Source organism: Acomys russatus, chromosome 12, assembly GCF_903995435.1.
Source record: "Acomys russatus chromosome 12, mAcoRus1.1, whole genome shotgun sequence".
Taxonomy (NCBI): Eukaryota; Metazoa; Chordata; class Mammalia; order Rodentia; family Muridae; genus Acomys; species Acomys russatus.
The window spans coordinates 21316243-21342592 of NC_067148.1; positions in this window are offsets into that span (position 1 = coordinate 21316243).

A 26350-nucleotide genomic window follows, 5' to 3' on the forward strand; every position below is an offset into this window, starting at 1 on the left:
CTCCATCTCTTTTCATATTTCATCGTCTCTCCCGGAAGGCCGTTTAAACTAAGCTCTTTGTAAAAATTTCTGAAAGTGTCACTGGTCTTAAAAGCGACTAGTAATTATGTGGAATCACAGGTTTTTCACTAATAGACACAGCTTTGTAAAACTTAATATGCGGATATACAGTGTTTTGTTTGCCAAATCTATATTGGCATCAACTCATTTTTTAAAGTGCTTTAAAATACTCTGGTATTTCATTCTGCACCTATCTTATGCCTAGACTGTTACAACATATTACACTCAGTTGGTTCCCTTCCATTCCTTCCTTGGTTTTTGGTTTTTGGTTTTTAGGTAGTTTTTTTTTTTTTTTTTTTTTTTCCTATTTTATATCATTATGTTCAGTAAAAAAAAAATGCAGGGTCCTGATTGATTTTATAACGTCTACATTCTGTAAGTGTTGTAGCAGGCCGAAAGGCATAACAACTAACCTCAAAGAATCTACTGGGAAACTTGGGGAACAGAATAAGCCAAATCACATACAAAAATATCATTAGCAACGTGATTAGTGTCAGGCAAGAGAAACTTCATAATTAAAGAAAAGAGAGTAAGGCTAAGGGAGGTGCCAAAGTGGATAAAGTTGAGCAGGGCCCTTAAAACAGGAAACTGTTTTTGTGGTATCCTGGATGAGCTGAGGGCCACACAGCAAGTAGGAGGTATCTAGGCAAAACAAACAAACAAGCAAAAACAAAAGAAACAAAAAACACAAACAAAAAACACAAACAAAAAACACAAACAAACAAAAAAACAGGACACAGCCACCCCAATAATAAACAAAGGATTACTCGAAGGAGGCCTTAAGAGGAGAGAGTATGGTTTTACCACCCAAAAGCCTGTGAAAGCAGGGCCCAGATGAAGCATAGAACTGCACTCAAGGCCTTAGGATGAAGGGGAGGTCTGCCTCCCTTTTGAGATTTGAGTAGGATGGCACTTTGGGACACAAAGGTAAGAAAAACTAAGTTGTAAAAGCTCTCTAGTTTTCTGTGGATGGCAATCAATATAGCTGGCATATAGGTAAGAAATTCTGATATCATTAGCACAGAGGGAATTCAGGATGCAGGAAGGATGGTGGGTTCGCTGACTTTTGAAGAAATAGGGTTGAGAAAAGTTAGCCGTCTTCCTGACGATGAAGTGCTACATCTTCACTGGTGTCGCTGTGTGCTTTTGTTAGATGACTGACATTGACAACATGGACTCCTCCCTCTGCTGCTCTGTAGCAGTTTCCTGGGGACAGGAAACCCTGTGGGTTGGCATTCAGGCCTTGCACTCTGATAGTCTTGTTTTCCTTTCTTTCTCTTTGCTTCTTCACGAATTAATGTTAAACTATGATGCCTTCCTCTTCTGTTACAGCCATCTCTTTGCATCTTTAGTTCCATTTCTTTACCAGAGTACTCAGTTCCTCGTTACTTGCTTTGGTCCTCTCACCTCCATACTTCTCAAATCCACATTATAATTTGCTTCTTCCTTTTGAAACCTTCTCTCCTAAACCTCATCCTTCATTTAATGCTACTCTTAATTTTATCCTAGTAAATTCATTATTGCCTCAAGGGCTTTGCTCCTTGTGACTATCTTAGCTTGTGCACTGTTATATTTTATTCCTTTCTCTGTAAAAAGAGTTTTACTTTTAAATTAAATTGGACATCCCTCAAGAACATATTTGGGGTTGGTAAAATAACTATGTTGGTAAAGGCTTTATACACCAAGTCTGATGACCAGAGTTCAGTCTAGAGGAGGACCCATAAGATGGAAAAAAAGAACTGACTAAAAAGAGTTGCCCTCTGACCCTTACATATACACAGGGTGAACTCACACACATGTGCACACACAACTGTCACTTAGAAACTGACAGTTTCTTATCTTAAAATTCTTTATATTTCAAGTAATATTATACAGACACAGACCAAATGTGACATTCTCAAACTGCTCCTTCAGAAACATCTACATCTTCTGCATAAGGATCTCTCAAAAGAGGCCGGAAAGATAGCCCAGGGTTAATAGCATACACTAGAGAATCTGGGATCAGTTCCTCGCACCTATGCCAGGTGTTTCACAGCCTATATTTCTAGCTCCATAGGGTCTGATCCTCACTTTTTTGCCTTTGCAGGCAATTGTGTGATGTGCACATATCCCACACAGCATCCAGATAATTAGCATAAATAAAAACAATTTCCAAATAAATAGAATTGTGTCATAACAAGTAGAAAAATAGATAGGTGGACTTCTAAAAGTGGAATGAAATAGATGGACTTTTTAACTAATAGCATCCCTGTTGGTGTAGAAAAGATAATCCCATTTATTATTCTGACTATATACTTAGATAATTATATCATGTAAACAGATGATTTGAAAATAAAAATATAATATATGCTTTCAAGAAGTAATTAACACACACACGTACACTTCTTCAATATGGAAATTAGATGAATAAAGTCAATAGTATGGTTAACAATAGTTAATTTATAGTTCAAAATATCTGTAAAAGAGGACTGTTTTAGGTTTTTGTTGAAAGTAATCTTTACACAATATATTCTTACTGTGGTTTCCCCTCTCCTTTCTGCTTTCATATCCTCCCACATTTCCACCTGATGTACTGCACAGCCATCTTTCTCTCTCTTTAGAAAACTAACAGACAAATATAAAAAACAAACAAACAAAACACAATAAAACAAAACAACAAACAGGGAAAAAAGAAAGAAAAAATGTAAGAAACACGTACACATGCAGGCACACACATACCCAAACACAAAAACTTGTGCATATGTATACATTCACAAAAGCCATCAAATACAGAATCAGATACCCTGATATACAAGCAAAAGACTAGCGATTTTTTTTTAAAAAAATTTAAATGCCAAAAGAAAGTAATATGAGACAAATAATCCTCAAAACCCTTTGAGTTCACTTGTGCTGGCCAATTACTGCTGGCCACGGTGCCCACTCTTAACTGTGCTTTACACACATGCTGAGGCTCCATTGGAGAAAACAACTTTTTCTTGTACAAGTCTTCTCAGTTGGAGATATCTTCTTGGTTAGGGTTGGAAGCTATGTTTGCCTCACCCTCTCAGCACTGAGACATGTAACCTGGAACTGGGAAGGCTTTGTGCATGCTACCATAGTTTACATGTGTGTCATATATTAGTTTTCCTGCCATGTTGACAAGGCACTGCTTTCTTGCTGTGCTCCATCCTCTCTGGTTCTTGCTATCTTTCTGCCTCCACTTCCACATAGTTCCCTGAACACTGAGGGCAAGGGATTAGATGAAGACATCCCATTTATGGCTTAATGTTCCAAGATCTCTCACTCTCTCACCATTGTAAAAGATCCTTACTGTCCTCATCACAAAAGAATGGTAAACATTTGAGATGGTATGATTGTGCTTGTATGGTGTTATATGCTATTATGTAAATTATTTTCATAGCTATGTGTCAACACTTTACACTATACTTCTTATAACATATGATTATGTCAAAGAAAACAAATTTAAAAATCAAGAGCACTCGTTTTCTGTATAAACATTTACTTTAAATAGTTAAAAATCACTTAAGTGACAGAAAATTCTGGCAAAAAAAAAAAAAAAAGATAGAGTGCTCTGGGATTTATGCCATTTAAACAGAGTGAGCTAGAGTATTGAGCTCTTCTACTGAAATGTCAAGCAAGCTGAGACAGAGTGACCAGTCCCAAGGAGCCTGAAGCTTTCTAATCTATGGATACAGCCACCTGTGTACTCTGGAGTTGTAAATGATGCAGTGAATCATGTAATAGGGTTACTTTGAGCTAGATGTTGCCCTTTAAATAGCTCAGATTGCTCACATTGCCTTTATCACACCCCTGGTAGATCCTGTTACTGCTTTCAGATGTTTGCTCATTTTCGTTCATCTCAAAATGTCCTTGTTGTACACATGTGGTTTAGGTTGGGTGACAAAGAAAGGTCATTGTATAGGAGGATGTAAAACTTCACATACGGCTGAGTGCATGAAAATGTACATGTATAAGTGGCATCCCCGCCTCAAGAGTGTGTCTCCCCCAAATAAATTATTTCAAGTAGTAAAAAAAAAAAAAAAAAAAAAAAAGATACCCAAGTAATGGGTCAATCAGATGTTGTTCACTTCTGACCTTTCCTAGCCCAGGTGAGACAAGAGGCACTGCATCTTATGTCGACTGTCTATTTATCCTTACTTCTCTACAGAGCTGCCTGAAACCTCACACATTTGTAATTAGCTGGTTCTTTATTTCCCTTGAGCCTTGATGCTGAAATCTATCTTCTTTGTCCTGATCCTGGCCTCTGCTGTTGGCACCATTCATTAAAGATCTGAACCAAAGAGAACATGGAGAATAAATGACACTGCTTTTAGGTATCTGCCTCCCCTCAAAGAAGCCAAGGCTGCTGTGCTTGTCACTGATCATTCTTACAAAAACACCTGACAAAAGCAATGGAGGGAAGGGGCAGGTAATTTCAGCTTGTTGTTAGCTCTATCCAGAAATGGAATCTGGGGTAGCATAAAGGTAAGACAGATGTCAGTCAAGTTGTGCTCATGGTGAGGAAGCAAAGAGAAATACTGGGGCTTAACTAACTTTCTCCTCTCCAGACCATATAATGGTGCTGTCCACAGTGAAGGTGATTCTTTCCACATCAATTAATCTAATCTGGACCATCCCCCAGATGGTTGTCTCCAAGGTGATTTCAGCTCCTGTCAAGTTGACAATCGCTATTAGCTATCACAGCTGTATCCACTGGAAGGACCCCTTGCAAAGCATACTCATCTCATCCTACTCTCCTGTGTTTCCCATATCTACCTTCCCTGGCCTCCTGCGTGTCAGCCTTGCCACCTGCATGTCCTGTATCCATCCTCCTCCCTGTACTAACTTGTGTGCCTCTTCTTTATTCTTTTCTCTTTCTAAATATTAACTGCTCACCTTTGTATCATTCAGCAAGTCTATGCTTTATTTTGTTCCAACAGTTTTCATTGTATTAATACTTATCTAATATTATGTTCTTATTTTACAAAATATTTTAATTCCTTAAGAAATCCATACAATGTGTTCTGAGTATATTCATCCTTGCCCTGCCCTCCATCTTCTCCCAAATCCACCCTCTCCTCTCCACCACCCCCCCCCCAACTTCCTTTTTGTTTGATGTTTTAAAAATAATCCATCCAGACCCTGTCTCAAAACAGCAAAACAAAATGAAAACAGGAACAAAAACAAAACAATAATCCAACCAATCCAATTTGTGTTGATCATGTGCTCCTGATCATATACTCCTGAGTGTCAGGCCATCTAGTAGATAGCAGTCAAACTACAGGGGGGCTGTATCTTTAAAGAAAACTCTCCCACAAAAGCATTCAAGGTGGTAGAGGCACAAGCTTTTCTCTAATCCCAGCATTTGGGGACCAGAAATAAGGGGATCTCTGTGAGTTCTAGGCAGCCTGGACTAAAAAGAGAGCTCTAGGACAGCCAAGACTGTTACTCAGAGAATCAAATAAAATAATAAAATAAAATAAAATATTTTAAAAAGCCTTCAATTGTAAATAGCTCCTCAGTTAGAGGTGGGGACTCACTGATCCCTTTCTCCACCATTAAAAGAACTACTGGATAAACTTACACACCATGAGCACTTTGCCCTACTTTTCCTCACTAATTTTTAGCAAAGTTCTCTTTTCTTGAAATTATAGTACACACTTCAGAGAGTAAAGCTGGGCATATGGCAATTAACTAATTAATCATTATACACATAATTGTAAGCGTGTGTGAGTATTTAGCTCTATTCTTTGATGCTCCAAATACATTTATCAATGTAGAAAGAGGTCAGTTTTTCTTTATATTAACCTTGTTTTATTTTTATGACAATTTGAACTTCTTATTCTATTCTATTTCTGCTTTAATTTGTTTTACTGTTCCCATTTCTCTGTCCATCTGTCTGCAATGATAGCCATTTGTTTGACATGCATTTAATGTATTTTATACACATTTTAAATTTTCATTCCCTGATTATTATATCCATCTAGTGCATTTTTAGCATACAGTCATTTTGCATAGTGATCTAATCTGTTGCTTTTGACCTAGTATTTATTTTCTACTGCTAGTGAAACAAATTACCACAGAGACAGTAGTTCAACACAACAGAAATTTAATATTTCATAGTTTAGTTAATCAAAATTACAAAATGACTCAATATGGGCTAAAATAAAGATCAAAATTTTGCTGCAACTATTTTTGCATGAGTATGTAGGAATGATTGTGCATGGATGTGTGTATGCATGTTTACATGTGTATGGGACCAACTATGTGTATGAACTCAACTGCTACACAGGTTCTTGGGCTTGATCATGATGCTAAGTGTGATTCTATGTGTAGTAAATCAGGCCTTAATCCAGTCAGAAAGAGATTGACATGTATGCACCAGTGGACATGTGTTGTTAGGTCAGTCATTGGTGTACTTTGCAGGAGTCACAGCAGAGAAGGGTTGGTGATTACTTTTCTTCTTCAGTAGTGTTCATAGCACCTTCCACCACTGGGAAAATTATCCAGTGGAGATGAAGGCCCCATGTAAGTGCCAGCTATATTCTGCCGTGTTTTATAACTCAAGGTTGCAAGATCCTTCGTAAGAGGGCTTTAATTCCCTAGGGTAACCAAAAGCATCAACAATAGCATGCAATATTTGGAGGTCTATTTGACCCCAGTAGCCAACCACTCCAAAAGTGGTAACCCATTTCAGGGTGAAAGCTTTTAATTTGTTAGCCTGTAGTATGCGAGACAGGCACTGGTGCACCATTTTAAGATAAGTCTATTTAAACTCCTTTTTTATTTTTGAGATTATAATGTAATTACACCATTTCCCCCTGTTGTTTCCTCTGTCCAAACTCTCCCATGTACCTATGCCTACTCTCTTTCAAATTCACAGCCCTTTCCTCCATTTGGTGTTATATTTGCATGTATATTTATGTGTATGTATTCCTATATGCAGAAATATAATGTAATCAGTTCATGCAATGTTACCTGTATGTGTATGCTTTCAGAACTGACCATGTGATAATAGATGACCAACTGGATGTGTTCTTCCCTAGGGAAGACCATGTGTCCCACGCTCAGCGTCCTTTAGTTAGATGCTTGTAGTTTATTTGGGTAAAGTTGAAACCTAATGAGCTTTCCCAATTCCACATTAGCATGTTTATTGGGGGTATCCCTGTTTAGGTCATGTTTCAGCACACACACACACACACACACACACACACACACACACACACACACACACAGAAACACACATTCACTTTACATACTGGATATAGTCCCCTCCTTTTCTCCTCTCTTTCTCTCTCCCTCGCCCATATTCCTCAGAAAAAGGGAGCCCCTCCCCCCCCCCCCCCCCCCGCTACACCAGCTCATCCATCGAGTTGCATCAGGACTGAATTCATCTTCTTTCCCTGTGGCCTGACAAGGCAGTCCCATCAGGGGAAAGTGACCAAAATGCATGCAATAGAGTCCATGTCAAAGCCAGCCCTTGCTCCCCTTTCTAGTGGACCTACATGAAGCCTGAACTGCCCACCAGCTACATCTACATAGAGGCAGAGGTTCATTCCATGCATGGTCCTTGGTTGGTTCTTCAGACTCCATGAGCCCTTCAGTGCCCTGGTAAGTTGGCTCTGTTGGTCTTCTTGTGGAGCTCTTGTGACTTCTAGGTCCTTTTATCCTTCTCTCCCACTTTTACACTAGACTTCCTATGTTCGGATGTGAGTCTCAGTTCTGTTTCCAACCACGGCTGGGTGGAGCCTCTCAGAGAACAACTCTGATAGGCTCCTGTCTGTAAGCATAGCATGTATTCTTTTTTTTTTTTTTTTCATGTATTCTTAATAGTGTCAGGGGTTGGCTCTCTTCCATTGGGAGGGGCTTGGGTTGTCCTAGGCATTGGTTAGAAATTCCCTCAATCTCTGATCTATCTGTTCTGTCTTTATCCCTGCATGTCTTGCAGGCAGTATAAGTTTTGTATTAAAGTTTTTGTGAATGGGTTGGCATACTCCTCACTCCACAAGGTGTCTTGTCTAGTTAGAGGGTGTCTTCTTCAGTCCCCATGGCCCCTGCTACTCAGTATCTCAATTATAGTCCCCCTCATATCCTTTCAGAGGTCTATTTTGACTTATGTCTTCAGCTTGTCACCAAGATGCCCTCACCCACCATTCCTCTTTTCTCTGAAGGCCTTCTGTTCTCCCATGCCTACTCTCCCCAGGTCTGATCTCCACCCTTATTTCTCTCTATAATCCCTCTCTTATCTTATTCCCTCTATTCAACCACTGTCTCTGCCTATTATATTTCCCTTATAAGTAAGAAAAAACCGTGATACATTTACACAATGAAGTACTACTCAGGCACTAAAAACAAGGAAATCATGAAATTTGCAGGCAAATGGGTGGAACTAGAAAAGATCACCCTGATTGATGTATCACATCCCAGAGAGACACTCATGGTATGTACTCAAGTTCTAGGCAGATTTTAGTCATTTCATACAAGATAAACATACTACAATGCACAGACCCCAAGAAGATCAATAACAAGGAGGACCCAAGGGAGGATGCATAAATCTCACTCAGAGGGGGAATGGAATGCGTATATAATTTAAGAAGCTTCTATAGTAGTGGGTTTCCATATAACCTTTTCAAAAGGCCTTTAGTCAAATACCCATCCCAATAGTCTCTTCTTGACTTTGACTTCCCATAATCCCATCTTACATTAGTCCTCCTTGTTCTACAGAGGAAAGGAGTATATCATTATTATAGGTCTATTTTCTTATTTCTCATGTAATATCACAATCACCAGTATTTCTCATCCCTATCAAATTTGTTGTAATGACTTTTCAGTGAGTTCCCTTGGCTTCCTTTTCCCTTTCTAATACATCTGACACAACTTAGTTTAATCTTTTATTAAGGTGTGCTGTATCCTTTTGTTTACCCTATAAGATTAAAAATGCTTTAGCAGGCAAAGTCTTCACTGTACTTGCAGTCAGATCCCCTTGTGTATAGGTTGTTTTGCAAACCCTCCTACCTTGAGGCCATTGTCCAAATGTTTCTTCTTGCTACCTCTTTCTCTCATAAGAAACATCTTCCTCATCCATCAGCACCTGTGGTATTCAAGCTTCAGTGTCCACACATATTTCCACAGTAAATCCTGCTCTGTGTCCCCAGCCACAAATGACAACAAAAGCAAAAACAAAACAGAAGACTTCCCAGTGAACCCAGCCAGATGGTCTGTGATTTGTACCCCACCCCTCTGGCATGGGCTTCTTTTTGTCTTCTGTTTGTGTTATTCCAGTATCTGAGCAAGGCCATGTTTGTGTACAGTCAGAGTGGGACTGTAACATGAGATCTACCATATTACATTATGTATGTATGTCACATATGAAATCATCACACTCCATAGGAAGCAATATTTATAGGTTCTGGCAATTGGAGGATGGATATTTATGAAAGACATTATTCAGACTACTACTCTTGTCTTGCTTTGCATGTCACAAATTCTCATTACCACAATGTATTCAATGATGTTAAATTTATTGACTACATTAACATGTATTTTAAGTAAAGTGTTATATTAGTGGAATGGAATCTTATATTAAAATTTTTGAAGGCTCAGAAACTTGTCAATGACTATACATGGTATATTAACCAGGGTCCTTTAGATGTTCAAATTGATCAAATGAATCTATTTATACATATTAAAAGATATTAAAAAGGGCATTTATTAAAGTGCTTACACGATGTGGTCTAGCTAGGACAACAATGGTTTTCTCCATACAGAAAGACCAAGAATCCATGTGAAAGTCAGACTCCACTCTCCACTCAACTGTGGAGAATGTCCTGTCTATTGGAGAGATCTGGGTAGGGGTTCGACATTTACTGCACATATTGTCTTTGGCTGGTGCCATAGTTTGAGCAGAACCCCTGGGCCCAGATCCACCCATCATAATATTCTTCTTGTAGGTTTCTAGGACCCTCTGGATCTTTCTATTTCCCCATTTTTCCATGCTTCTCTCACCTAGAGAATTCTGGTGCCCCATATTTGACCACATCCCCTGGATGGGGAGGCCTGGTGGCACTCAGAGGAAGGATAGCAGGCTACCAAGAAGAGACTTGATACCCTATGAGCATATACAGGGGGAGGAGGTCCCCCTCAGGCACAGTCATAGGGGAGGGGAGTAAGGGGAAAATGGAAGGGAGGGAGGAATGGGAGGATACAAAGGATGGGATAACAATTGAGATGTAATATGAATAAATTAATAAAACATATTTTTTTAAAAAGGAAAAAGAAAGACCAAGAATCAGTTGGATAGTTGCTTAGTTCATAATGTGGGATGTCTCAACTGGTCTTCAGTAAACATTGAAATTGTGAAGAATTAGGTTCTAATTTTAATAAGGAAATGCTTCAGTGGTAAGGCAGATGAAATTGCCAGTGAGAGTGAGGGCCAACAGGCCAAAAGCAAAAGCTTCCTCCTATGTCCTATAGAGCAGCCACCAGAAGGTGAGGGCCAGATTTAGAGTAGCTCTTCTCACTTCAAATGACCAAGTCAGGAAAATCCCTTGCAAGTGTGCCCAGCTGCCTGTGTTTTCATTAATTACAGATGTCATCAACTTGAGAAAAGCCTTGGCATTGCGTTGACTTTGGGAGATTCCCAATATTCTGTTTGTTTTATATATATATATATACACGTGCATACCTGCATTATTTCATTTACCCATAACATTTGTGGGACTGTAATATCTGAGTCTTACCTTAACACCTGGTTCCTGTGCCACGATGATTTATCTTTCATATTTCATTCAGCACTGATTTACTATTTTCACATTCCATCTGTACTCTCATTCTCAGGCACTTCTCCAAACTTAATTTGCTCCAGCATGTGAACCTGCCCTGTGCCCTGAGCCTTGGCTCAGGCTGGTGCAGTGGACTAATTAAAAGATATTTCTTTGAATTATTTTATAATGGAAATTGTTGGGAAACATCATTAGAGATACCTGATAACATCAGATGGCAGAGAAGATGGCTTGCTCAGTTGACCCATCATCTTTGCATATGAATTAAATGCAACTTTGAGTGTATTTATATACCTATTGCCTACAGGCATTTACATCAATTACAATATTTTATGATGAAGATAAGAATTAAAATTTTATATCCTTGTTACATATAACAACATTTTATCATAATTATTATTTAAAAGGCAATTTAACATATACAGTATAACAATACATTAAGAATGTCAAATATCCTGTCTAATTTGATGCTAGTTTCTTATCCTTACACATTAAATTATTTCCTCTTTCTATAAGTTTCTACAATGTTAATTATCTTACATGGGCCAATTATATTAGGGACTCAGAAAATTTGTGAAAATGCTTCTGGTCATAATTTAATGCTAAAAAAAATCATGAGTATAAATGATATAATGAAACTATCAGTTGTAAAAAGAGGAGGAAAAAGAGACATAGGAAGAGTAATTTGGCTTTGGGCGAGAGAGCCTGGGGCTTTGTACACATTAAGCACACATTCTACTACTGGCCTGCTGCCCCAACCCTAGTGAAATTATTTGAAAATTGTCTTCTAATTTAGAATAGACAGAGACTAGAAAGAAACAGATTTTTGGAAGGACCTTAGATTGTTGCAATATTAGACAACTGTCCTGGGTTCTAAAGGCTTTCTTAAAGCTTTGAGGAGGGCAGAACTATTCATTAAATGACATGTTTAATGTTAACAAAATGTGAAAATAATGTTTTAATTCATTGAATCGCTGTTTTGTCTTTTTGTGACTTAAAGATAAGTTTATGCTTCCACCTTAATTATATGAAATTAAACAAAGTAAGCAAGGAAAGATAATTGACTTTTTGATATAAGATATAATTATCCCCTTAATAATAGGTCAAAACATTGTATCCAAGTTCTCTGTTTATAAGAGTAAGCTAGAAGAGTTAACAGCACTTCCTTCTCTTACTCCCTTACTCTCAGATGTTGTAACACATTGGTTCACACATGATAATGGCATTTTACTCTTCCCAGGAAGGCTAGACATCAGCCTGGAAGATCATGAAAGGCAGGATGTACTGCTGTGAGTGACGCAGAGACCAGGTGGGGAAAATGAAACAGTCAGCAGTCTGTGACACTCTCCCAAAGAACACCGAGCCAGTGTAGTCAAGGGCTGCACACTCCATGATCCATTCCTGAGGGGTATCTCCTGGACAGTGTTAACTTTCTATCTGTAGAAAAATGAAGATATAATTATTATTAAGAAAAGATTGTAGTTTTACACTATGCTTTTTTTTTTTTAAACAAGATGAATTCAGTCAGACTAAAATTAAAGGAGATTTTCCTATTTTACTTTGAGGTAGTGATTACAAAAGTTGAGCTTGCTCTGTCATTCCATTGACTATTAGTGCAATCAACATTAGGCATGAATAGCCATGGAATATATTCATCACATTAACTCACTTAGAATAACGTGATTTTTGAAGAATTTATTTCAACCCATCCCTGGAAGGTAGGGAGATAAATACAGAAGAATTATCAATACATACTCAAATTTTAACTCTTCCACAAAGATAGACTTATTACCATTTTCACAAAATTTCTCCATGTTTTGAAGACTAGGTGTTTATTTTTCTATATATTAGGTAGGTTCTAAGGAGAAATGCATCTTATGAATATTAGTAAATGCAATGTTTATACTTCTTTGTTTTTTGGTGTGTGGTCCCTGCTTTGTCACAATTACTAAAATATTGAATTGGTTGCAGTGTATTACTGTTTGGTTTTCTCGTGTATTTTACCCATATAAAAGGCCTAATTCACGTCACCAAATTCCATCTAAGAAGTCTTATTGATCAGAATTCTTTTCTTTCCTTCCTACATGGGCAAGGCTTTTGTCCCCACGTCTGAAGTTCTGTGAATCCTTCCCTCTTTTGTAGGCATTGGTAAGGGCCATAGGACAGTAGTAAAGGCATGCCCATTCCTTTCATAAGGTAAATACCAGTATTCTAAGGGACTCTGACCTGTGCATACTTTGCACTTTATTTGTTTCCTCGAAGCCCACTTGTATGACTATGCTTGCCATTCAGTAAAGCAGCCAGCATTCAAATTAGAGAGCGGCTTGAAGCCATGTGCCCACTGGCCTTTTAAAGGCACACATGTCTCTTATTTTACATACTGAAAACCCGGGCCAGTGGGTTTGAATGCTTGCTCCCACACTCATGTCTCTTCTTGCTGGTCTCCTGACCAGCGTTTCGCTCCCTTGTTCATGTAGATGTGATTTTTTAAACCTTATATTGACACTGAATCTTCCGACGACCTGAGGAGGACCCACTCTGCCCAGCAAATAACCAGCTAAGCTTGGACATCGTTAGGGATGCAAAGGTTAATTTAGTTTTATGGTAGTGTAATATGGATCAACTAAAGACAAGTCTTGAGGTCTACTGACATTCGGTACAGGAGGGATTTCAATTCCGTCCTGAGGCCATTAGTCATTCTTCAGGAGCATATTTAGAACATGTTATGGAATAGGAAAAGTTTTATAAAGATGAGTGTGGGTGAAGAGTAGGATGTGATGACAAAATAAGATGATGCATAATAGCGGGACTCATGATAGTACTGTGGATGTGGGGAAGAAATAGAATTGAGTAATGGGGAAGGCAGGCATAAAGCTGATGATAAAGGAACTCTAGTATCTATGTGTGACAAAACAGTAACCTAAAATTAGCACCCAGTCATCAAGCCTTTGTTGTCGAGATTTGATTCTTAGGAAACGATGATAAGCTAACGTGAAGATACGAATAGTCTGTGAAGACTATTTTTAATTGTATTTTTATTTCCTGCTTTTCTCATTAATGGGAAACACTTCTACATCTTTTTTTTTAAAAATCACTACCAATAACTAGATTTCAAAAATACACATTTCCAACTCACGCCTCTTTTGACCAAAACAGAATGGAAAACAATTACACAGATTAATGTTCAAGTGTCCTGCCTATAAAAATAGCTGAAATGGAAATTTTGGCCAGCAAGCACATTTTCAGGAATAAATAAAGTGTGCAGTTCTTCCTAGTGATGCCTGACACTCTGGTGAGCGGCAGTCACGTGCCAGGGAAGGTGTAGCTCTGACAATCTGCTCATTTTTGGTATGCTCCAGAGTCAATGAGGTGAAGTCGTGCATATGGCTCTTGTCACTGAACATGAAAATGACAGAAGTCAGCACACTGGCGAATTTACCAGCCATTCATTTTCTCTCTAGAAGCATATTCTGTTGGGCTTTTGTGCCCAGATTTGACTCTCGGTTGATTTTTTTCTAGTCTGTTCTTAAATCAGGGAAGCATCTAAAATCCACCTAAAATAAGCAGATAAATTTACCCTATCAATATGTGGCTTTGATTTTTATAGATTAAGTGACATAGCTCAGGACATTTTAAGAATCAATAGTTTGGTTGGCTAAGATTAGAATGTAGAATTTGTGTCTTCTGTGACTATAATGCTAGAAAATATACCTCTGAGTTCTCAAAGGAAATTAGGATACCAAATATGTTTAAAATACAGACTGAAGTTATCTGCATAACAAACTCTTTGGACTACACATAAATATCAACACAGGAGGATGATCTGAAGAGAAGGAGGGCTTTAGCCAGAGAGGGAGGAAGCTGGTAGAGCAGAATCCAAAGCGAAAATAACTATATAAGCATAGAAAACTACCAAATAATTAAAAGTTAATTTTAAAAAATTAAGCTGGGTGTGGTGGCTCATGCCTTTAATCCGAGTACTCAGGAGACAGAAGCAGGTGGATCACTGTGAGTTCGAGGCCAGCCTGGTCTACAACGTGAGCCCAGGACAGCCAAGGCTACACAGAGAAACCCTGCCTTGAAAAACAAACAAAAATGTGTGTGTGTGTGTGTGTGTGTGTGTGTGTGTGTGTGTGTGTGTGTGTGTGTGTGTTGAGCATGATGGTGTTTGCTTTTAATAGCAGCACTCGGGAGGCACAAAAATACAGATTTCTGTCAGTAGAAGTTACCCTGATTTATATAATTAGCTCAAGGTTAGCTAGTTAGGAATACATAGTGGTACTCTGTCCTCTGTGTGTGTGTGTGTGTGTGTGTGTGTGTGTCTGTGTGTCTGTGTGTGCGCATGCGCACACACACACGAGCACCCACACACCTTTTGCAGTTAGAGAAAATATGTGCCTTTGACCGCTATCCAGAAGAATTATAAGCTTCTTGAAATATTCTAGGAGTAAACAATCTCACACCTTCATCCATAGGACAGTGCAGGTGTCATGTGAAGAAGAAAAGATGATTTTAAAAACATTTTCAAAATAATGAAGTTGCTGTTGGTTTCATTTTTCATCTATGGGCCAGAATATATTGCACCCAGCAGCATTTTCTCCCAGCCATCACAAGGCAGGATTAGATCACCTATATTTTACAGTTGGGTAAACAGGAACTCAATCAAGTTTAAAATCACATGGTGGGAGAGCTGGCAGAAGAGCCCAGAAGATCAACTTCCCAGTTAGTGGCCAAAATCATTAGTGTTGCTCTAAATACATTGCTCTCCTTGGCTTCAATGAACTGTGACCCTAGACAGTGGGGGGGGGGGGAGAAGAGGGAGGGAGACTTGAGGGAAGGGAAGTGGGAAAAAAGACAGATGGAGGGTGGTTGTACACTGCAATTTTATATGGGTGTTCAGTCTGGAAAAGACAGCCATGAATCAATCTGGCATTGCTTGTAGAATATGAACTATAGGCATCACAAACACACTTAAACACAACCTCTCCTTCTTGCCCTCCCACCTTCCCCTCTCCCCCCAAAAGGGAGAAATCAGTGTTAGTTTTATCATCTTAAATCTTGGGTAAATTATTTAAGTTGTTTGGACACAATTTGCATATGTACGATAATGAGAAGTTATCATTCCTACCATATAGTGCTGTTAAAACAGCTTTTAAAAAAAAGTCTTGTGCAAAGGACACTACAACTGCCCAACTGCATGTACTAAAAACTTCCCTGGCCATGTTTTTCTTGTCATGGATTTCACAGACTTCTCTGTCAGTTCTAGGCTAATAAAAAGGATTTCAATTTGGACATTACTTATTCAAAAGTAAACATAAAAATTGAGAAATTCCAAGACCCAGCTGAGAACAATTTCTGCTGGACAGTCTATAAGTCTCTACAATGTTGTTTAATTTGAGGTTTTCCTCAGAACACAGGAAGGACGGTTAACATCATCACCACCAACAGAATGCAGAGGTCTCACTCCCAAAGTAGATAAGCTTGTCAGCATGTCAGCATTGACCCAGCAGCTCTTCAGTGACAACCTTGGGGCGCCCATAACAGACTCTGTGCAAAGACCTTCCACCTCCTTCCTCTCCACTATCTATTGCTCTAGCCCACGTAATTTCTAAAATGTCATTCTCAACATGGATATTTCAAAAGGTTATTCTGCATCATGTATTAAGCACCTCACGCCATGGCTGCTGTCTAATGTGGGCCTCAGGAAGACTCTGGTCCATAATTTTGTTTCTTTGCATCGTTTGCAAAGACTGGACTGCCTTACTAAGGAGTGGCTTAGTGTACTTGCTACCAAGAAATGGAGAGGTACAGACATGAGTTCATTTCTCAAACAGCTCATAAGCTAGTGGACTATACATGGAGCTTGACCATTTTTTAAATGGTCAAAAAATAAATATTATAAGAGTGTTTAAACACTTCAGGAGAGAAAGTCATGAACAATACCAGATTGATCAGAAAAAAAAAAATGATGTTTGAATTTGGCTGTTTTTTTTCTGGATAATTTGTTTTCCAAATAGAGGTTGATGGGAAAGTAACTTCAGACAGAGTAGTCACTATAGTCAAATATGATGAGATGTGAAAGTCATAAAACTGAAAAGAAGTTATCTGATCTGAGAATAGAAGCAGAAGTAGAGGGAAGGAATGGTGAGAGCCAAGAAGTTGGGCCCTGCCATGTTCTCCTGTAGGCTCCTCAACCCTGAGAGGAAGGAGAAGCTAATACAAATGATAAGCTCAGGCATGTTGGCTGTCCCATTCTAGCATCTCTTTCTCCTGACAAATGTTGCAATTAAAGTTTCAGTCAGATGTTAATGACTCTTCCAATCTTCCGAGAACGTGTTTAACACAGATTACAAAAGTAATATACATGTGTTCTTGTACCACAGGTGAATTATTTGGTTAGATGAAAATTATGCATTATAAATGATCCTTAGAAAGTAAATTAATCTACGTAAATGCTACCTTAATGTAAATGTTATACTGCAAGTGTAACTTTCTTACAAGTAGAAAAAAATAAAATAAACTGTGGTTTTTCCAATAAGAATTCATAGTACCAAGGCAATCTCCATGGCATTCAATTCCAAAGAGACAAAAGAGCTTATACACAATATTTAGGAAATACTCAAATCATGGCTGGCTTCTTTATCTACATGCTTTCTAAGTCTGGCCCAGAGCCTGCATTACAGTTGTCATGACAATTAGTCAATGATCCACAGCTAATCGTGAGATTGATTTTATAAATTTTGTGATACTTTGCTTCCAAAATCCACTGAAAAATAGGGCAGTTGGACTCTAAGACATAGAAAGGCAAAAGGAAGAAGTAAATGTAGGTTGAATGATGTTAGCCATAAGCTACTGAGGTGTGGGTGCCTTATCTTCCCAATCTGCTGCATTCTTATGTTGAGGAAACTCTTAGACACAAATGCATACAGCAGAAAACACAGTATGCATAAGAACACATTAATACCTATGAATTGGACAAATTGCACTTGCATAACCTACTGGAATTATATACATGCTTTATTCCCTGCTACTGGTGTACAAATCTATAAGCATTCCATCCTACCTCTTACCAAGTGTATTATAATTACCATTTATCTTGCTTTTCTATGTTGCCTTTGGGTATTTAAGAGCACATTTATATGTATTGGTGTAATGTTCAATCAGTTGAAAGAATCAAAAGAATGTTTTAGACAGAGGACAACTTCCCCTTTTTGGATTGTTAAACATGGTCACCATAGTAACGACTTCCCATCACCCATTTCAAGCTTCAGGTACTCAGGTGTTCTCGCAAGAAAACTCTGACCTACCCTTGTTGTGGACCTTAGCCTGAAGGGATTATTTTCCTAACCAAAGAACCATATTGCCTGGTCTATAAGTCAATGCAACAGCACCAGAGAAGTAATGCAAGTCCTAAAAGATTTAACCAATGACAAACAAAGAGCTGATATAGAAAAATCTGTATCCCTTTAGTGTTGTCCACACTGCTTCTTGGAGTCCCTCCAAAGCTTGCGTTCCTGTTACCCATGTAGAGGCTGATTTAATCATGTGTAGTGGTCTTCTGACCTTTCTTCTTTCAAGTCATTGCATTCTGATGATTCTCAATGCTCTCTCCCCACCAGGTGATCTGTACTCAAATATCGGTCCTAAGGTTTCCTTCTAGAATCATCTAGAACAAGTCTGTCTGCCTAAGAAAGCCCTGTCTGCTTTCGTTATATCTGTTCAGATTGTGTTTTCTTGAGAGATTTCAGGGTTCAACGATTTACAACCATCTGATTTACATCTACTAGTTGAGACCCATACAGTACTTTAGGCAGACATTCTCTTAAGCCTAGGTTGGCTGGTGGCTGAGTTTAGCTTTCAAGCAACTGTGCAACTGGCACCTCACTCTGGAAAGAAATTTCAGGTGATGGGTGTCATTCTGAGTCAGGAAAGATCTAATTAATAATGACTATGATATCACCACGTAGTATTTGTGATCATGAGTATACATGATCACATTAATTACTTTTCTTGTTGATGGGGAAATATCTGAAAAAGGGACATTGAGAAGGGAAGGGTGGTTTTTTGTTTTTGTTTTTGTTTTTGTTTTTTATATCATAATTATAATGCACATCACCACACGCTGAGAGTGTATGGCCAAGTTCATGACAGCAGAAGGAAGATGGAGCTTGGGTTTTCCCATGTCTGGGAAGACGGGGAACACATAAGGTATGTTGGTTGGACACAGGCAAAGCCGATGGCCAAACTCTGCCAAGACAGGGTAAGCAAGTCCTCAATAGTTCCTGCCTCACAAATGTGTCTGTCATATGTATGGTACAGAAGGCTGAAGATGATGCTCTAATGTTATAGAGAGTTTTGGGTGAGTGTCTAGGCAGCGAACTATCTCTGTCATGTTCTCATTTTTGGAAGCTGCTAACTTGCACTTCCTGTCTACTCAGATAATTAATTCTGTTCCTTCTCAAGTCTCTGATGGGGTTGAGACCAGGTTTGTTAGTTTTAAATTAGGCTTAGTTTTAGGGGCTAAGATGTTTTTAGGTTTAGATAAATGTTTAAAATTGATAGAGATGAGATCTGATAGATATTTCTTTACTTTCAGAGTTGTACATTCACCAAGATAGGAAAGATGTTTTCTCCAAAGTTCCCAAATACGAATAGCCAAAGCACTATGAATGTAACATTTATACAATTCCTAATTGTTTCATGGTCCTTCTTGATCTATGTAGTTTATTGTATGTATGTACAATAATATAAATGTATATGTAAAAGTAAAAAATAATAATGATAATAATAATAATTGGAAAGAAGGTATGCTGGTATACTGATGCTTATCTCATTTTGTGCATAGTTAATTTTTATTCAGTCCTAGACCTCAGGCCATGTGACACTACCCATATTCAAGTGGATCTTCCCTCCTCATTTTATCCTTTGTAGAAACACCCTCAGAGACATGAAGAGAGGCTTGACTCCTAGGTTAATTTAAATTATGCCTAGTTAACAATGAAAATTATTCAGCACAATGAACTTGTCACTGAAGCAGCCATTTTCGTTTTGCAAACTCTTAAATAACCATCCTATATTCTGGTGGTATGCACTGAGCCAAAGGTTAGTATCGGTAAGCTCAGAATGTAAAATAGTGCATAAGAATTTTAAAACTAGAATACATTACAAGTAGAAGTAGGAGCCATAGTCATAAATAAATTCATTAGAAAACATCATAAAAAGACTGTGAAATACTTTTCCTTGGGGAATCCAACAGTGCACCTGGGTGCAGGAATTAGGTGATGTTGGAAATAACTAGAATTTAAATTATTAGGAATAACCAGAAATTTAAAAAATAGTATTCAGACGATTTTGAAATAAACAAAACACACTCATATATAAGCATAAAATGACGACTTGACTTTGAATTTTGTAAGTTTTGATTTCTCCTCTGGCTAAACATGAATTTAAGGTAGACCTTTCCTAGCAGAACATTTCAAAAAAAAATAATAATGTGGGGGAGGATTAAAGCTATACATTATGTGGATACATATTTAAGATGTGGAAGTTTAACAGCCAGCATGCAGTCTTCATATGCTCTAGGACTTGTTTCTTTCTTGAGTGTATACCTGTATGTGTATTTTTTCCAAGAAATTTTTTTTTCTGGGGAACAAGTAGGAGGTGTTCTTACCAACAGTACGAACTGTCAATTATGAAATTCTTACTATGTGGTGTCTCAGATACTTGCATATTCTATTACAAGCACTTGCATCTCTTACCTCTACGATCCCCATGTTCTCCAGTGACATTAAACAAAATGTCCTAACAGGGAAAAAATTCTATGCTAAGGCCACATATGAGATACATTTTCATTTAGTGGCTCTGGGATAGAAAATACACCATCTCTCAGTAAATAATATTGAACTGTGTACACTTGACTCAAATGACAATGGTAACATAACTCAGCATTTAACAAGAGGGAAACAGAATTCTAACTGCCTAGAGATGGGTGACACCACTGCCTCTCAGTGAAGAATCACCTTCAGTCATTAAAAGCCACTGACAAGTGATCTTCTGTTCATTTTCCTTGGGTGTCTCTCATTTTCTGTATAAAACCCTTTGGAAAACCACATCCACCTCCTGTTAAGCAAGATGAGATGGTGCCGTTCTAAACCAGAGAAAGTGGAAAGAGATTAGAGTCTTTTGGATTTGAGCTTCTTACTTTGATCATCATGACCAACTAGACAGTAAAGTTGTTCTCAGTCATGTGATTCGAGTGCCTTCTCTCCTCATGGCCCCCATCAGTCACCTGCAAAAGAAGTTAAATGCAATATGTCTTTCTCTTGGCACTCCACACACTGTGAACAAATTAAGATGGGTCTCTGTGCATCATTGTTTACTATGGAGATAATAAGCTCAGGCACCCAACATGCATTCTGTGTACTTTACAGAATAAATCATTTGCAAGTGATATTATGCTCAGCTCTGCCTCATCTGATGACTGATTTGTTTGTAGCGCTGAAGACTGGAAATGACACTAAAAGCATACACTGATTTCAGGGGCTGGTTGATTGACGCATAAGCACTGTCAGCCAATAGATGGATAAAAACTAAGAGAAAGCTTGGATCATCTTCACATTTTCACTGCCCTTCGTAGTGAAGGCAACGAGTTCAAAATTAAATCTATGTGTGTTCTACTCATACATAACCTTATAATGAGCTTACAAAACAATTAACCCATAGGTCTTTAGCCTTGTCAGAGAAAGTCTGTCTATTTTCCTCCTGTTTTAATACAAAGCAGCAATACTGACATGGGCTGCAGTAAGTAACAGTAAGATAATAGCAGAATCACAGGCAGAAACGTTTCAGACATCACTGGGGCTCAGAAAGACAAATGGTAGTTTTGAATGACCTAAGTAGTTCCTAAGTCATGTAAAGTTGCCAGCCAATGCCCTTGCTCTATTCCACCCTCTACAGGAGGACAGAAGAAACAGCATCTGCTCTTTGTCTAGGTTTTATATTAATAAATAACAGTTACACTTTGCTGCACCTTTGGCAAGGAAAGGAGCAAGTCTAAGACCCGCGGCAGGTAACATAACAGAATTAGTCATCATCCTTTTTCTCTCTTCTTCAAGCCCCCTGATTTTGAATTTCATCCACATTTATTTCAAATTTAAGGAGAAAGTTCATTGTTGTTTCCTCCCTCCCTTCTCGCTCCCTTCCTGAAGCATCAGAAAGCACAAGTATGCTTTCATTCTTTCAACATTTATTTATATTAGCTGTACAATATTTACAAAACCATTCTCTGCTGTCCCTGGAAAGAAAATTTAGTAACATTCATTGCAGTTCAATAGTCTGGTGTCAAATATAACCAACCTTGAGAGAGTGAAAACTCTGCCAAGCTGTGTCACAGGCGTTTCATGAACAATACAAAATAATTTCCTTGCTATAAGCTAATTTAATTATGTAATATCTGCAGGCACGTCAAGGACCAGAATAGCAAAATGCATGATATAATGAGAGAGATGTACACTTTGTACAAAAGACACCCAACATTAAACAAGGGACCAGGGTCTTCATACACAGAAGTTTTTGGAACAGGCTTGAATATTGGTTGGAAGGAAGTAACTAATGAATAAAATACAAGATGCTGAAGACAGAGGGAAAAGAGCTATTTAAATGGGAAGTTGTGAGGTAAAACATGGCAAGGATCTGGAATCAGGACCAACACCATATTGGAGATCGTCAGGAGGAGAGGAACCAACTAATGCTTAGTCTTATTGACAAGATTAAAAATTAGACTTACCATGTACACCATGTAGGGGCAACTTGAGTAGGACCATTAGTGTGGAGGTAGGATGTGTAGGGGGAACAGAGAGATAAGTGAGGATGCAGTACAATCATTTGAGAATGTTGTCATTAAATAACAATAGGAACTATGTGGATTCTGGAAATATTTCAAGACTTGGTGATTAATTAGAAATTGAATCATTAAGGGGAAATGGATTTGAGGGAAACATCCTTCTTCTTACTTAGATGGGTAGTTAGCAGTTCCTTCGAAGGAAGCAAGATGGATGGGAAGGAAAAGACATGATGGAAGGAAAAAAATATCAGTTCAATTGAAGTTTAAGAACTCACTTATATCTGCATACTAGCCCAAGGGGCAGGTCCCACGAAAGTCTTCACTAACCAGGAAACTGGGACAGAAGGGAGGACATCCTATTTGGACTCTAGATGAGAGAAACATGAGAGAATAGCAAAGTACAAGGATCCAGAGGGTCCTAGAAACCTACAAGAAGAACATTATGATAGGCAAATTTGGGCCCAGGGGTCCCGCTCAAACTAAGGCACCAGCCAAGGACAATACAGGCCATAAACTTCAGACCCCTACCCAGATCTAGCCAATGGACAGGGCATTCTCCACAGTTGAGTGGAGAGTGGGGTATGAATTTCACACGTACTCTGGTGCCTCATATTTGACCATGTCCCCTGGAGGGGGAGACCTGGTGGCACTCAGAGGAAGGATAACAGGCTACCAAGAAGAGACTTGATACCCTATGAGCATATAAAGGTGGAGGAAGTCCCCCTCAGTCACAGTCACAGGGGAGGGGAGTAAGGGGAAAATGGGAGGGAGGGAAGAATGGGAGAATACAAGGGATGGGAAACCATTGAGATGTAACAAGAATAAGTTAATAAAAAAATATTTTGGAAAAAAAAACAACTAAAGCCATGTAAATGAACTACTAAGACTCACATTATGTACATTATAAACAGAAATGTTTTCTGGTGTGATAACCTCTATAAAATGAACAAATGAACAGAGGATGGAGCCTAAGAGTGGAAAACGAAAGCAAATATATAAGTAGCACATAATAATATTCACAAGAACTCAATATTTCTGGAGGGAGAAAGTATCAGAGAACTGTATTTAACAAAGAGATGCATATTATAGAAATGTATTTGTCAGAGTTCTCAAGATGGACAGAACTTATAGAATAAATATGTACACATATATTATATATTTATAAATGTATATATATGAAGACAATTTATTAGAATGGCAGGCTCTGATATGATTAGTTCAACAAAGGCTGCCCACAAACGGAAGTTCCAAAATCCCAGTAGTTGTTCCGTCCATGAGGCTAGATGTCTCAGCTGATCTTCAGTTTACCCCAGAATTCAGACGAAGTAGGCTCTGATGCCAGTAAAAGAACAGACTTGGTCCAAGTGCAACAGCAAGCAGGGAGAGAAAGATATTCCTTTTTTCCTGTCCTTTACATAGGCAACCAGCAGAATTTGTGGTCTAGATTAAAGATGGGTCTTCCCACTGCAAAGTCCAGAGTAGAAGTGGGTCTTCCCACTAAAATGATCTAATTAAGTAAATAACCCTAACAGGCATATCCAGTCATTTTGGATTTTAGTTCATTCCAGATGTCATCAAGTTGGCAACCAAGAATAGTTATCATTAAAAGTGGTGTGAGGGTTGAATTTGGGTATCCATTGGAAGATAAGTGACAATAATCCAATAGAAAGTGAGTGGTTGACTTGTCAGTAGGTTAGGGCATAACTAAACATAAAAAAATAAAAATAACAGAGAAATATAAATAGTTCAAAGGGTGAAACCTCTGTCATATGTGGGCAAATCTTTGAAATCTTCATTATAAGCAGTAAATGACATCCATAATTCTATATACTGAGAAGAGATTTAATTTTATTTGTTTGCTTCAGTTTGTTTGAATTTTGTTTAATATAATGTGACCAGAGAACCAATCCGAAGTAAGCAGTTACAACTGTGGTGAGAAATCTGAGGAGGAAGGAGGCTCATTGGGTACCATGGAGACTATGGACAGTGGCAGAGGGGCAAAGTAAAGGCACCAGTTTCAAAGAGAATGGGGAGCACATGATGTGACTGGAAGTTAGGAAACACAGTGAAGATCAGTGGAGCAGAGATGTTGGGAAGATGCAGTCATAAGAGTAGTTCCTCCTCTGAAGTGTTCATTTTCTCGTCAGGTGTGATTCCAAGAGTTTCAGCACATGCAGGAGAGATGGGGCACTGCTGTGGCCACAGAGAGCAACAGGGTTCTCAATCTCGATGATGATCCATTAGATTGGAACCTAATGTTGATCTCTAGTACTGAGATAACAATTGGAGCTTTGTATTTTGAAAGCCACTACTCCACTCATTTGAGTTTTCATTCACAAAAGGCCTCTAGACATGGGTGAATGGTGCATGGATTTGAGACTTGAAGTGCTTTTGAGTGAAAAGAAATACAAGGCTGATGCCAGAGGCTCTAAGGTATACCCATATCATTGCCCTACACTTCTAGACAGCAAAGTAGAAGGAAAGGCCATACGTAACCGCGTTCCGAGAGGGAAACTGGATGACTAATTTAGTAGTCAGAAGCCAATAAATCTATCAACAGTTCTTCATGGACCCAGGTTTAAACTATTTGAATGACCTCATATTGGCTACAGAGAAAAAAATTGAGACACAGTGGGAATATCCACACCAAGTAAAGCACTAGGTCTTTCATTTTACAGATAACTACATGAACATGGGCTGTCCATTTCAGCTCAGGGATCTGTATCAATTTACCATAGACTGTGTGGCTTACAAGCATCAGCGTTTATTTCCCAGAGTTCCATGGTCAGGTTTGATAAGAGTCCTTGTCTGGATTGTCAGATTCTTATTTCATTCTTATCATGATAATGAGAAGCTAAAAAAAAAAAAATCTCTCCAGGATGCCTTAGATAAATCACTGATTTCATTCATGCAGTTGCTCAAAGGCCCCATCTCCCAATATAATTACATTATGGGGGTTAAGATTTCAACATAAAAATGTAAAGATTGAAAAAAACATTCTGTTGAATGGGAGCAATCCTAGAAAGGGCTGCAGGCCATAGAGTATAGGATGGAGTCTTACTATTTTCTTCCTGGTACTGTGATAACAATACCCTGAAGAAAGCAACTGAAGGGAGAACGGTCCGAAGGTTCAAAACTTAAAGCTACTGTCATCATGGCAGGGCAGTAAGACACAGTAGGAGCTTGAAGCCAGGGGCCACATCTCATACCCAATCAAGAAACAGAGATGTGACTGCTGAGCTCACTTTTCACATTTACACAGGTCAGGATCCCAGCCAAGGAATGGTGCCACCCACAGCGGACGATCCTTCCCCCCTCAATTAATATAAGCAGACAACCCCTCACAGGCATTCCCAGATGTTCTTGTCCCAGACTCTTCCAGACAATGGCAAGTTGAAGATCCACACTAGCCACTCACAGATTGTTACGTCTGACCCTTGTGATATAGAAAACCATGACAACTTTCTGATTTTTTTTTCTTTAGCTGGTTAGTTCTTGATTCCTGAAACTAAGGCAAGGAGAAAAGGTCATGGAAGTATGACTTGAGGTTATTGCAGATGTCTCATATTTATAAATGCTGAATTTTCCTCAATAAAGGAGTTTGTCCAGGTCTGTAAATCCTGAAGTAGGTGGATGAAAACTTAGAAAGGGAATAAACACCATTTGG